Genomic DNA, 12901 nt, shown 5'->3' on the forward strand with positions numbered 1-12901 from the left:
CATGGATGTGTGTGATGTCCTTAGGTTAGTTAGGTTGAAGCAGTTCTAAGTTCTAGGGGACTGATGACCTCAGATGTTAAGTGGTGGTGGTGGTTAGTGTTTAACGTCCCGTCGACAACGAGGTCATTAGAGACTGAGCGCAAGCTCGGGTTAGGGAAGGATTGGGAAGGAAATCGGCCGTGCCCTTTCAAAGGAACCATCCCGGCATTTGCCTGAAACGATTTAGGGAAATCACGGAAAACCTAAATCAGGATGGCTGGAGACGGGATTGAACCGTCGTCCTCCCGAATGCGAGTCCAGTGTGCTAACCACTGCACCACCTCGCTCGGTAGATGTTAAGTCCCATAGCGCTCAGAGCCATCGAACCATTTGAACTGTTATGTGCATCGACTAGCAACGATAACAGCAGTGCTTGTACATTGTAAAACTTTTGGTAGGGAGCTGTGTCGCGGAGCGCGCGGAGAGAGAGAGAGAGAGAGAGAGAGAGAGAGAGAGAGAGAGAGACTGGTTCTAGCATTGTAGTGTGCGATAAGGAGTACCATTTTCGGCGACATCATGTACGCGCGCCGGGCAGATGTCTAGTAGCAGGAGTACAGACAGTGGACGGGCGGAAGAGGCTGTATTAATTACGACTGCCCGTTTCTGTAATTAGCCGTGACTCCACAAGATGCTAGCAGCAACACAGTTCCGTCGCCGGCTCCGAGTTTCGTCGTATGCATAGCACTAAAGTAAGACTGTTCATTGGTAGAAAGTATTAGCGGATAACCCAGCAGTACAACTGAATGTGATTTGATTAATAAAATCTGTTTAAAAAATAATCAGTTAAACTCAGGGCGATTGTGTCCTCATTGCCCCCAGACATTGTTACCAAGCAGGATCCCTGTTCCTTTTTTTCCTTGTATGCTAAATGGATGCCATAAGAAAGAAATTGAGTAGTTAACAGCCCGTATATTAATAAATAATTTCACTTTTAAGAATTTTAGCCTCAGTCTCCAATCAATTACCCGTTGTAGAACAGAGGTTTTAGTATATGACTCAAGTAAAGCCATTTAATATTTCAAGTCTGAGAATCGATCACAGGAAAAAATTCATATCTAATGAAATGCACAAATTAAGAGTGAGGAAGTTTTATTTATTTTACATATAGCTTGGAGCATGTGGCCGTTTGGTTGGGTACGTATTCCAGTGTTTAATTCTGTTCAAGTCCATCAAAAAGGCTCAGTTGTTCATACAATTATATGAAATCCAATTTGCAAAACAAGATGGCAACGTGAAAAGTGCTTGTTGTTTTTCTAAATTTCTTTGATGACGTTATGTTGAGGACACAGAAAGTCATTGTTCACGTAACGAAGTTCAATACTAACACACAGTTGAATTACATATTTTCAAATCATAATTGCCTTTTTCAAAATTTAATGCCAAACGTAACGTAAGAGTGGCTTCTCAATTTTCTTTATCATTACATACTCACTTAAAATTAGTGTCAAAAAACGTGACAAGCTTGAGTTACCACGTCAGTGTATAATAATAAATGTTTTTTTTCCCATCATCTTGTACAGGATATTGGATGTAAATTGTACTAGTGTGCTGGCGACCGTCAATTATTTCCTTTTCGTTCATTAGTGTAGCTTTTGGATTCATGATCAGTGGTACCCCTTTTCTGTCTAGTGTTGTTTGTGAGAGAATGGATAAAATAACTTAAGTTTTCCAAATTATAGCCCTGTTCGGTTTAATTACTTTTTATTTTTAGTAGACGTTCCATCTGAAGGAAGGGTTGTACGCTTTCCTCCTACTTATCGGTATCACTTCTTCGGGAAAGAGAGCCTTATCCAATTAGAAAGAATCCATTAGGCATACATGCGATACACGGTCATATTTTATATTGCGAGCAAGACAGGACGATTAGTAAGAGGGAGGCTACAAACTGTGCCTCATGCGTATCTGCAAATGTGTAAAGGGCTATTCTATGTGATCAAAAGTATGCATTCATGTGGCTGAAAATGACTTACAGGCATACGTTCAGTAAGGTGCTGCAAGGTTTCTTGGGTAATGGCAGCCGATTCTACACAGTGCTGCCCTGAGGACAGGTATCGATGTCGGTCGATGAGGCCTGGCACGAAGTCACGGTTCCAAAAACATCCCAAAGGTGTTCTATAGGATTCAGGTCAGGACTCTGTGCAGGCCAGTCCATTACAGGGATGTTATTGTCTTGTAACTACTACGCCACAGGCCGTGCATTAAGAGCAGATGTTCGATGGTATTCAAAGGTGCAATCGCCCTCCCCGAATTGCTCTTCAACAGTGGGAAGCAAGGAGGTGCTTAAAACAACAGGGCAGGCCTGTGCTGTGATAGTGCCACACAAAACAACGAGGGGTGGAAGCCCCCTCCATGAAATACACGACCACACCATAACACCACCGCCTCCGCATTTTGCTTTTGGCACTACACACACTGGCAGATGACGTTCACCGAGCATTCGCCATACCCACACACTACCACTGTATCGCCACATTGAGTATCGTGATTCGTCACTCCACACAAAGTTTTACCACTGTTCAATCGTCCAATGTTTTGCTCCGTATATCAAGCGAGGCGTCGTTTGACACTTACTGCTCGATCACGTAATATAAGTTTTCTCACCTCCCAACTGTCTTAGTACTTGCAAGGATCCTGATGCAGTATGGAATTCCTGTGTGATGATCTGGATAGATGTGTGCCTACTACACATCACGACCCTCTTCAACTGTCGGCGGTCTCTGTCAGTCAACAGACGAGGTCGGCCGGTATGCTTTTGTGCTGTACGTGTCCTTTCAAGTTTCCACTTTACTATCGCATCGGAAACAGTATACCCAGTTTACGAGTGTGGAAATCTGGTGTATAGACATATGTCACAAGTGACACCCAATCACCTGACCACGTTGAAAGTCCGTGAGTTGTGTGGGGCGCCTCATTCTGCTCTCTCACGATGTCTAATGACTACTGAAGTCGCTCATACGGGATGCCTACCTGTAGGTGGCAGCACAATGTACCTAATATGAAAAACGTATGTTCTTTTGGGGCTGTCCGGATACTTTTGATCACATAGTGTAGATCAAGGGGAGCAGCAAATGAAATAGTAAGTTCTACGAAACTAAAAATAACTTTACCAAAAAAATCGACAAAAATAAAAGAAGTCTATTCGAAAGTCAGATCTTTGCATAAATGTGAACTCAAACTCTGCTGCTGTGGATTATGATGCTGTACCAAATGTGGACGAGACGTTGTTGCCGACGGCTATTCCGTCTTCATTAGCGCCCTCCAGGAATCACCCGTTGTATGTGGAGGGTTCGTATAATGATGCAACTGCTTTGTGACATGACAATCACATATCGGTGTGATATTTGGTTATTTTTCTGCTTATTTACTCTCTAATTTTGAGGAGAGTACTAAGCTTGCTAACTCACGAAGAAGGCCTCGCAATATAATGTTAAAAACGAGCTGGCCCAGGTGTTCGTCCAAGGTGTCACTTGACTCCTGAACATGTCACAGTGTCTGGAGAAGGGATCCGATTCCTCAAGGTACTGTAGTTTGCAGAAATTGGGTGCAGTGAGCCCCTACTCCACACTTCGTTGGGAAGACACACTGTTTTCTCCTCAAAAGGCAGGCTGCTGCGAAGTCAGTTCAAGCATCTAGTGTTCCATTGAGTGCTACGAATTCACCTTCTTGTACACAGATCTAAGAATGGGCCGCAATGGCTCTGCTCAGCCGCAGTGGAAAAATTCGTTTAGCTCCAGAGTAAATTGTTCAGAGAAATGGGTCTTTCCCACCACCATGCGTTGGCACAAAGTTGTGGACCAACGAGTGGAACATGACTAGCGGCTGATACTAGCCTCTTGCATGTTACAACGTGTAAGCCAGCAACCGGAAGTTTCGGCAGGGATCCTCCATATTCATGTGAATAAAGGGAAATTCTCGTTGTTCACTGTGGCAATGGCTAGGAGTCCTCCCCACCACACCGAGCTTTTCAACAAGAGGGGTGTGGACATTTGGTGAAGAATAACTGGTGGTGCTGTCTGGCGTGACGCTGTCTGGGGCACTGGTGATTGCGGGGTGGGGACGGAGTGTGGCGGGGCGGGGTGGGGGGGGGGGGGTGGGCTGGGGGGAAGCCGTTTTAAGCTGCTGTCTCGAGCACCTAAATCGGGTGCTAACTAGCGCCAAGCTGTTTGGCACATGTTTACCGACTTTTTAGAGTTGTAGATTTCGCTCTTTTTTTTGTGCAAAGTGTAATCTGAGCAGCTCGCAGTTCATGAAACACTACCATGCAGACTGTGTCGCATGATGGATTGTACTTTTGTGTCATTCCCGTAACCTAGCGTTTTAGAGCTGCGCAGGTAGGAAAGCTTGTTTTGTTTCCATCAACAATATTCAAAGTGATTGGGTATTTCCGCACAGTGTTAGGGAAAATTTGTAATTTTAATTCATATACTAGAAAGCTTTGCGCTCTGATGTTTTACGTCTCTTTGTACTCACTCATATATGCGTTAATTCTCCGCTATGTAGTGTGATTTGTCTTCAGTTATTTGAGCTGAGACGCCCCCTAAACCCGCAGGGCAGAGCAGGTGATTAAGATTGTGGAAAGGACCAAATAAGGTGTCAGTCAGGTTCACTCAAAAATGTAATCTATTGTAATTTAGTAACACCTTAAAACCGAAACGGCATATAGCCAAACCTTTAGAACTACGAGTTTCAAAAATTCAATTATTTCACGGCTGAGGGCCCCCAAACAAGAAATCTTAAGAGCCAACAAAACAAATCTGCAGTTAAAATAGCAGAAAAAATTATTAAAATATATACGGTATCACAGTTAGGCTGGAAAGCCTCAAGGGAAAAATAGATAGAATAAACATATCCAAGGTGCAATACAAGCGGCTGAGGGCCACAATTAAATTTGAAATTTTTAAAACACATTACCATAATCGTCTAAGGCAGAAGGCCGCGATGTTTTTGCTTAAAGGGTAATTACAAGAATAAGGTTTTAAGTGGCCTAAGGCCTACAATTGATTTTCCAAAATTCAAAAATACATTAAGTCTAGTAAAAAAAAGAATCTTTAAATCACTGACTGTGATAGATTATAAGCAGACAATTAAATACCGGTGAGCTGTACAATAAGGAAAACGGCACTCAGAAACCTCCAGGGAGGTCGGTCTGCCCTCGTTCACTTAGATGAGACAGTGTTCTGTTTCTCCTGAATGGTCTTGGGTTTACATGGCTGAAGGCCACTACTAGAAGAAACAAGCTATCATGTGGTCTTCAGCCATGTAACTGCATGCGTCCGGGGGGCACTACTGAGAACTAAACAGAGCGTCTCATGTAGAGAAAGTAACTTCATGACAAAAAGTTTAAAGTTGAGGTATATCAGGAAATGACGGGTACGAAAACATGAATTGTTTCCATGAAGTTGAGACCTGATGGTCGGGCAAACGGTTCCTCACTTAAAATTTGAAGTAGCTAAAGGTGTGGATCTGTGAAGAATGGCTTACAACACACATGTAACTGCCCGAGGATCGGTAGTCCAGATGGCCCAAGGTCTACTTTCAGCACGAAAGGCTGAGGACAGTCGATGACAAAATCTTACAAATAAAGTCAAATCCGAATGTCGACCAAATGTTAAGGTCATGAGTTGTCAAACTGAAAACTTAATGTCAATCTTAACATTCGAAATAATGTTTCAATAGAAACTATACGTGAAACAATGTCAGTTGTAAAAGCATCAGCATGTGCTATGGAAGAAGAGAAAAATACTAGCAAATGCATCAAGACTGTGTCAATGTGCATTTGTTTTTATCAGTTAACAATTTAAGGAGAAAAAGACTCTACAATCGGACTTAGATGACTGACATAGTAATATGTTTTGTTCCGATACAAAAAAGGGGTTTTAAATAGTTAATATGTGAAGACTATAGCTGTGCAGAAAGAGGACTTCACGAAATACTGTGAATAGTAATATCGAGTGGAGCTAAATGTTTTACACAGGGAACACTGTAGTAAGTGTGAACCAAAGTGAATCTACCTTTAGACACCAACCATAGTGACAAGATAGAGAACTTAGTGTGTGTTGTACAGCCGTGTACGTACAAGTTGTGGATGATGGTAAGGAGTTGGAGTTTACGTAAAGTGACTACAAAAGTTCACAGGACATTTTAAGAGTGCCAAACTTAGCTAGTCACGGAGTAATAAACTGTATAATTTTCTAAGAAATTTGACAGAAAACACATCGTGTCCCGAAAACTGGACACGAGGTTACTCGGAAACTTGAATACGGTACAGACCATTGAAACAAACACTCGTGAATGAATACTGAACGAATGAACTTCTAATAACTCTCTTTTCCCAGTAGCTGGTAACATCTGTTATGGGATTAGTTAACACTAATGCTAGTATGGATTATTTCATGTTCATGCGCATTCAGTGGACACGATGCTAAGACGACTCGCAAGCAGAGGCGTAACAGCTGACCAGGGGGCCAACGGCCGCCGCCCAACAATCTCCTGTCTGCGCGTGGTGGGGGGCGCCTGGCAGCTTCGTCATGTGCAACATTGCAACGCCACCATCTTCGTTACACCGGCGCCGCAACTGCGGAGAATCGACCATCGAAGTCGTGTATTGAGTGTGATAAGTGAGTGTGTTGTGGTAGCAAGCCCCAATAATATAAGTCAAAGTGCATCTGCCACTGAAAAATTAAAAAAAAAAAAGGGTGCTCCAACTATCACATATGAGAAATTCGTGTAGTGTACAGGGTGTTACAAAAAGGTACGGCCAAACTTTCAGGAAACATTCCTCACACACAAATAAAGAAAAGACGTTATGTGGACGTTTCCGGAAACGCTTAATTTCCAAGTTAGAGCTAATTTTAGTTTCGTCAATATGTACTGTACTTCCTCGATTCACCGCCATGATTTCATACGGGATACTCTACCTGTGCTGCTAGAACATGAGCCTTTACAAGTACGACACAACATGTGGTTCATGCACGATGGAGCTCCTGCACATTTCAGTCGAAGTGTTCGTACGCTCCTCAACAACAGATTCGGTGACCGATGGATTAGTAGAGGCGGACTAATTCAATGGCCTCCACGCTCTCCTGACCTCAACCCTCCTGACTTTCATTTATGGGGGCATTTGAAAGCTCTTGTCTACGCAGCCCGGTACCAAACGTAGAGACTCTTCGTGCTCGTATTGTGGACGGCTGTGATAGAATACGTCATTCTCCAGGGCTGCATCAGCGCATCAGGGATTCCATGCGACGGAGGGTGGATGCATGTATCCTCGCTAACAGAGGACATTTTGAACATTTCCTGCAACAAAGTGTTTGAAGTCACGCTGGTACGTTCTGTTGCTGTGTGTTTCCATGATTAATGTGATTTGAAGAGAAGTAATGAAATGAGCTCTAACATGGAAAGTAAGCGTTTCCGGACACATGTCCACATAACATATTTTCTTTCTTTGTGTGTGAGGAATGTTTCCTGAAATATTGGCCGTACCTTTTTGTAACACCCTGTATATAAATGTGTAGCTACTGTCACCGTATTTTCTTTGATTGTACCTTTTCTCTGACTTAATTCACTTGGGGAACATTCAGTTAATATGTCCTTAAGTAATAACAATATTCAAATTGTGATTTTTTTTAAACACTGGATAAATGTTGTCATACAGTCCGAAGACCCTGGGCTGGTTTCTAACTCCCAGTTTTGCCATGCCCGTGAACCTGAATGGGGGGTTAACAATGGACATTTTCCGGTGAGATTAGTCAACATTTTTCCGGACTGAAACTTCTGTCACACAAAAAAAGGAAAGATTGTACTTGCTCTCCCTTACCATTTGTGAAAGCACGCATGTTGAATGATAATATGCACAAACTAATTTTAGAAACTAACTGAATAAATATTCAGGTAAAATGGAGTTGGAGAATCGAACAGTACTGTGTTATGTCTGGTACAGATACATCCTTTTGTCCCAGGCATACCAGGGGCCCATTGTACTGTTTCTCCTGGGTGGTCTTGGGTTTAAAAAAAATGTTAACTAAATATTACGATAAATCTTATAAAGAACCGACAAGTTACGCTAATGAAGAAGTGATAGAACTACAGTGGACATGTTACTTCATGGACTCTTGCGCTTTTATGCATAAACTATCTTTCCTTTGTCATTCGCTTATCTTATCTTCTTGGATTCGGACCTAAGAGCACGTTCTTGTGTAAAGCTCATCTTACTGTACCAGCTAATAATGCTAGTTCTACTGACAACCATAAAAATATAAAGGTTATTTTGTCAAAAGAATTTGTGTATGAGGTCAATCAATTTATAATCTGATACATGAATTGTCCTAAGTAGATATGGGCCTTAACAAAGAATTTTCATTGTTTAGGCTCTATCTTAGAAAATCTTTAACGTTTTTCTTTTAGCTCATCTATGAGACGTGCCGTCGGTTAGGAAAATTAAGTTTCTTGCAGATCCTACTAGCCCGTCCGCCGCACACATTGGTTTAACAATTTTTCCTTGCAGCTTTCCTTTATATAACGAGATAACATCCCAGGCAGAAAAGGTCTGGTCACAAGATTCCAGTTCCATTATAGGATTTCATTTGTAGATGCTACTCTTGTTGTCTTGTATTGGGGAATCGAGACGAAACCACTATATTAAGTTACATATTGGAGTAGTTTACATCGAACACTCTTGTGAAATATTCTCTGGTGCAATAAGAACACGAATTCTCAGGAGCCTGGAATAATTTCTGTGGTGTTGGGTAATGAAGGAAAGAACAAGTAACTATTGACGATTACGTAACTACCCTGAGAACTGAGTTAGTTTGTTACTTACTGATCTGTGTTGAGCTAGCTTAAAAGATATTGCACTATTAAGAACATTCTTGTGAGTCATTTTCAGAAAAGTGCTTTCAGCCACTACTTTTGAGTCATTAAGAATACGATTACATTGGCAGACTGCCGTATATTTTCTACATATCACTGTTTTTATATTTTTACACTACAACAGGTTGTGAGCCCAACAACATTTGATCTGTCGGAACACAATCAGGAGACAGTCACGGACCGACCGACACAACGACTTGCTTGCCACCAATCAGTACATGAGAACTCAAACACAAAAGGTTACGAACGTGATAATTGACAATGAAGTACGTATTAGCTGTCAAAACTACACGCCATGTTGACAGCGACAACAGGTGAGGAAAGGATGCTGCGTGAAAATACGATAGTGGCCAGGGCAGATAACCGAACACTAATGGCCACAAGGCAGATAATTCCGCTGGTACACTTGAATTTGAAATACGGTAGTATAGTAAACTTCACCCAAAAGGAACACTGCCTGAATTTACGTCAGTGGGCAGGGTAGGTAACCAGTACACTAACGGCCACAAGGCAGAAAATTCCGATGGTGCACTCGAATTGTAGTCAACCAATATAGTTAATTGCACCGCACGGCGGCTAAATTTCAGCGATAAAAACACTCGGTGTTTCTCACAACAAGACCTCCCCAACAGCGAACTACCGAAACCAACCACACAACGTGAATGGACGTTGCTTGGGTAGTTAAAACCACTACTCAAATTTGACGTCCTGTGTCGGTGGTCCACGAAGCTCGTAGCGATGGGACAGCTCCACACACGCTCCGACACTTCGCAGGGACTGCCAGCGGACCCAGGCGACAGCACCGCGCGGAGATAACTTCCCTGGTCCGCTCCAGACGCGTTCCAACTGACTGGCAGACCCGAACTCGCGACCCGAACTCCTTTACGACAGTCAACGACCGGGAAGTAAAAGCAGTCGCGAAAAGATACTACGATAGGGGATGTTTCAATACGCGCTGCTAGCGCTAGTCACGGTCAGGCAAAGCAGCAGCTCAGTGACAGTAGTAATTAATGTAGTGAAGTACGTTAAAAACAGGGTGTAAAATAGATGATGTCGGGTAGATGAGTCGCACACGGCTCAGCTAATAATATACGATGTTTTCAAATTTGATTTGAATTTCGGAACCTATATCAGTCCTACAATATTTCCTGGCGACACCCCGGATATAAATATAATGTTTATCTGCATTTCTAATTAATTCTTTGTCATATTAGGACTGTATTGGACTGCACCTCAGCGGCCAAACGTTCTGATCGTTTAGTTATTCAGTTGTTTAATTGAATGAGAACAAGCGTAGCAGTCGCTCTTACAGCATGCTATTGATGGTCGGACAGTTGCCTCTGCACGCATGAAAAATATATATCATGGTGAAACCACAGTGTCCAAGCATTCTCAGTCTCATTCGCCTTCATGTAAGCAGTAAAGGTATGACATTCCGTTTGTTTGATCGCTGCTATACATTAATGTCTTGAAAGACAAAATATTGACTTCCAAACAATGTCGTACTGATGCAGCACTTAAACTGCTCTCGGCAGGAATTTGAGTCATCCGACATGTACTCATTATATGTATGCCAAAACACGGCTCATCCATCTTCCTTCTGCACCCATGGGAATGCGTGTTTGAGTTGAGTTTGCTATATGGCATTCTCCACGTCATCTAGAACAGTCAGCTTAAGAATGTTCGCGCATTGTCTCATCCCTCCGAAATACCTCCAGAGGTCGACATGAGGTGAAACTTCATTTTTTAATCTCTCTTATGTTCTGAACTTCAAAGAATGTCTCCCACATCAAGCAGTCCTTCAAGAAAGGGTCCTGCTGAGCCTAAAGAGTTTTTCACAGACTTAATGATTCATACTACAACGTAGTGAGCGCTGTTTTGAAACTTTTTTGCAGATAAATTGAGAGAGAGATACTGACAGAATTGAAGCTTCTAGGGTTGATGTGAATTGTGCTTGGATATCACAGTCGATTTGAGCTTTCCCCTGAAAGAGAAGGTTCTGGACTCTCTTTCCAGTCCGATACTCAATTTTAACTTGGCTGTTTCAAGTTCAAAATGTGTGAAGGTTTTTCTGTACTTCTGAGGGTGTACCTGGAAGATTTCCTTGAATAATTCATAAGGAAGCCACTTCACTACTTGCATTTGCATTTGCAATCTCAATGTGGTACACTAGATATGTGCACAGAAATGCATTGAGTGATGGCAGAATCTTAGCTGTTTTTTTTCACTTGTCAGAATGTGCATAACCAAGTCTAGTTATTGTCAAATACGTCCTATTCCCATTTTCCTAAATTCTCAATGTTTATTGAAATTTAGGAAGATAAAATTGGTTTTGTACTACAGGAATCGATTTGAAATTTCATTATTGTAACTAATGTGGAATGTATCCATTAAAGTGCTTTATTGCGGCGCAATCTTCGTAAGGGCAAAACTTTTTACAAAGGTTCATGGATGCCTAAAGAGAATAGGCTGACTAGTAAATATTTTTCCATTTAGAATAGTGCTACAGTTCCTTTAGCTCCTTGAGGACACCACACATCACACGGGTAATTGACAATAGTGTTTGTTTCGTTTTTCCGCTGTTTATTCTGCAGCTAGAAGAAATCCAAGATAGAAAACCGATTTCCTCTCCTGCACAGCAGTTTTCACTTAACTGTTGCTAGTACTGTGCTACAGTGACTGCGACGCTGTAGACCACAAGTAACACAGATTCATTCAGCGCATTCCCTGCATGTTGACAGGCACGTAATCAATCACCGCCGACCATAAAGAAAGTTGACAGGTTCAAACAACTTACGGGAATGCAGAAGCGTGGCCTCGACGAAACCGCCGATGTTTCGTCGTCCTACCACTTTCAAAGCAAAACATGCTTTTTGCTGGGATTGGCTGAACAGTGTTCATGGTCGCAGACCGACTGGGAACTTCAATTGACTGGGAATTTCATCTCATGGACTAGGGATCAGGCAGACGGATAAGAATTTACTCTCTACCAGAGCCCTGAAATCATGGTAGATTTCAGTGTGTGGCACACCCGTTCGCTGGTTGTACCAAGGACCAATTTCCATCACTTATACGACAGAGCGCACGAGGATAACAAACGTCAAGACTGGTAAACCAGAAACGAATAAGTGTGCCCTCGGCTAACGAGCAGTATGAGTTGATTGAAGTCACACTGTCGGTACAGTAAGAACTTCGCCACAGGCTCTCCAGTCTAAATTACTCGAAAGTGAAGTCAGTCTCGGGACAGGTCCCAAGTACCAACCACACAGGCCAGAGCCTCGACTAGAAGTGCTTTTCAGACCAAAGTCCCGCATCCAGGTGTTTCACACCATTCCAGAAAAAAATTCCGTTTTCCCTCAAAATGCACGAATGACACTCCCTCCACCATATCTTGAGCCAATCGCAGGCTCTAAAGGCGCTAAATCTCCACTCCCACACGACAGAACAAACTCATCTCGAACCAGCGCCAGAGTTAATAAATCTGTGTCTCTGAAAAAAAAAGGAAACAGCCAATTACTGGCTTCTTTAAGTTTTCACAGAGGGGGAAGACACGATTTTCTCCAAAGTCATGCCACTTCCCACGGCAAAAAGTAAACGGACATGTTCTTAAAGATCTTTATCTAAATTACCTGTGATTTGGAGCTTTTTAGTCCTAGCTATGAGGTATAAAAAAGTTTCTTTTGCATCCCACCTGGATAGGCGGTGCGTGGGTCTGCTACTGTGAACTGCTTCTGTAATACAGGCCAAGAGTGATGGAAGCGAGTAGGAGCAGGAGAGGTGAAGCACTTCGGTACTGCACGTAACTTTAACACTTTTAACAGGGTCAAAAACTGATGTAAATGTCAAATGTATACATAACTTTGGCTAGGATGAGCACATAGTTGTGAGGCCATAGTCCATGTCTAATCCTGTGAAGTTACATTGACTGTTCTGTATAATCTCAAAACTAACAAATACTCGTTACTGTGCAAACTTTCATTGAACGTAACTAATA

The 12901-nt window shown here is 42.4% G+C and overlaps 1 non-coding gene across 1 annotated transcript; it reads right to left on the bottom strand.

Moving 5' to 3' along the window:
* Positions 1-253: 253 nt before the first annotated feature.
* Trnaa-cgc (transfer RNA alanine (anticodon CGC)) lies at positions 254-326 on the bottom strand. Its single transcript has one exon. It is a non-coding gene; the product is annotated as a tRNA-Ala (tRNA).
* Positions 327-12901: the final 12575 nt, after the last annotated feature.

This window comes from Schistocerca serialis, chromosome 5, assembly GCF_023864345.2.
Source record: "Schistocerca serialis cubense isolate TAMUIC-IGC-003099 chromosome 5, iqSchSeri2.2, whole genome shotgun sequence".
NCBI lineage: Eukaryota > Metazoa > Arthropoda > Insecta > Orthoptera > Acrididae > Schistocerca > Schistocerca serialis.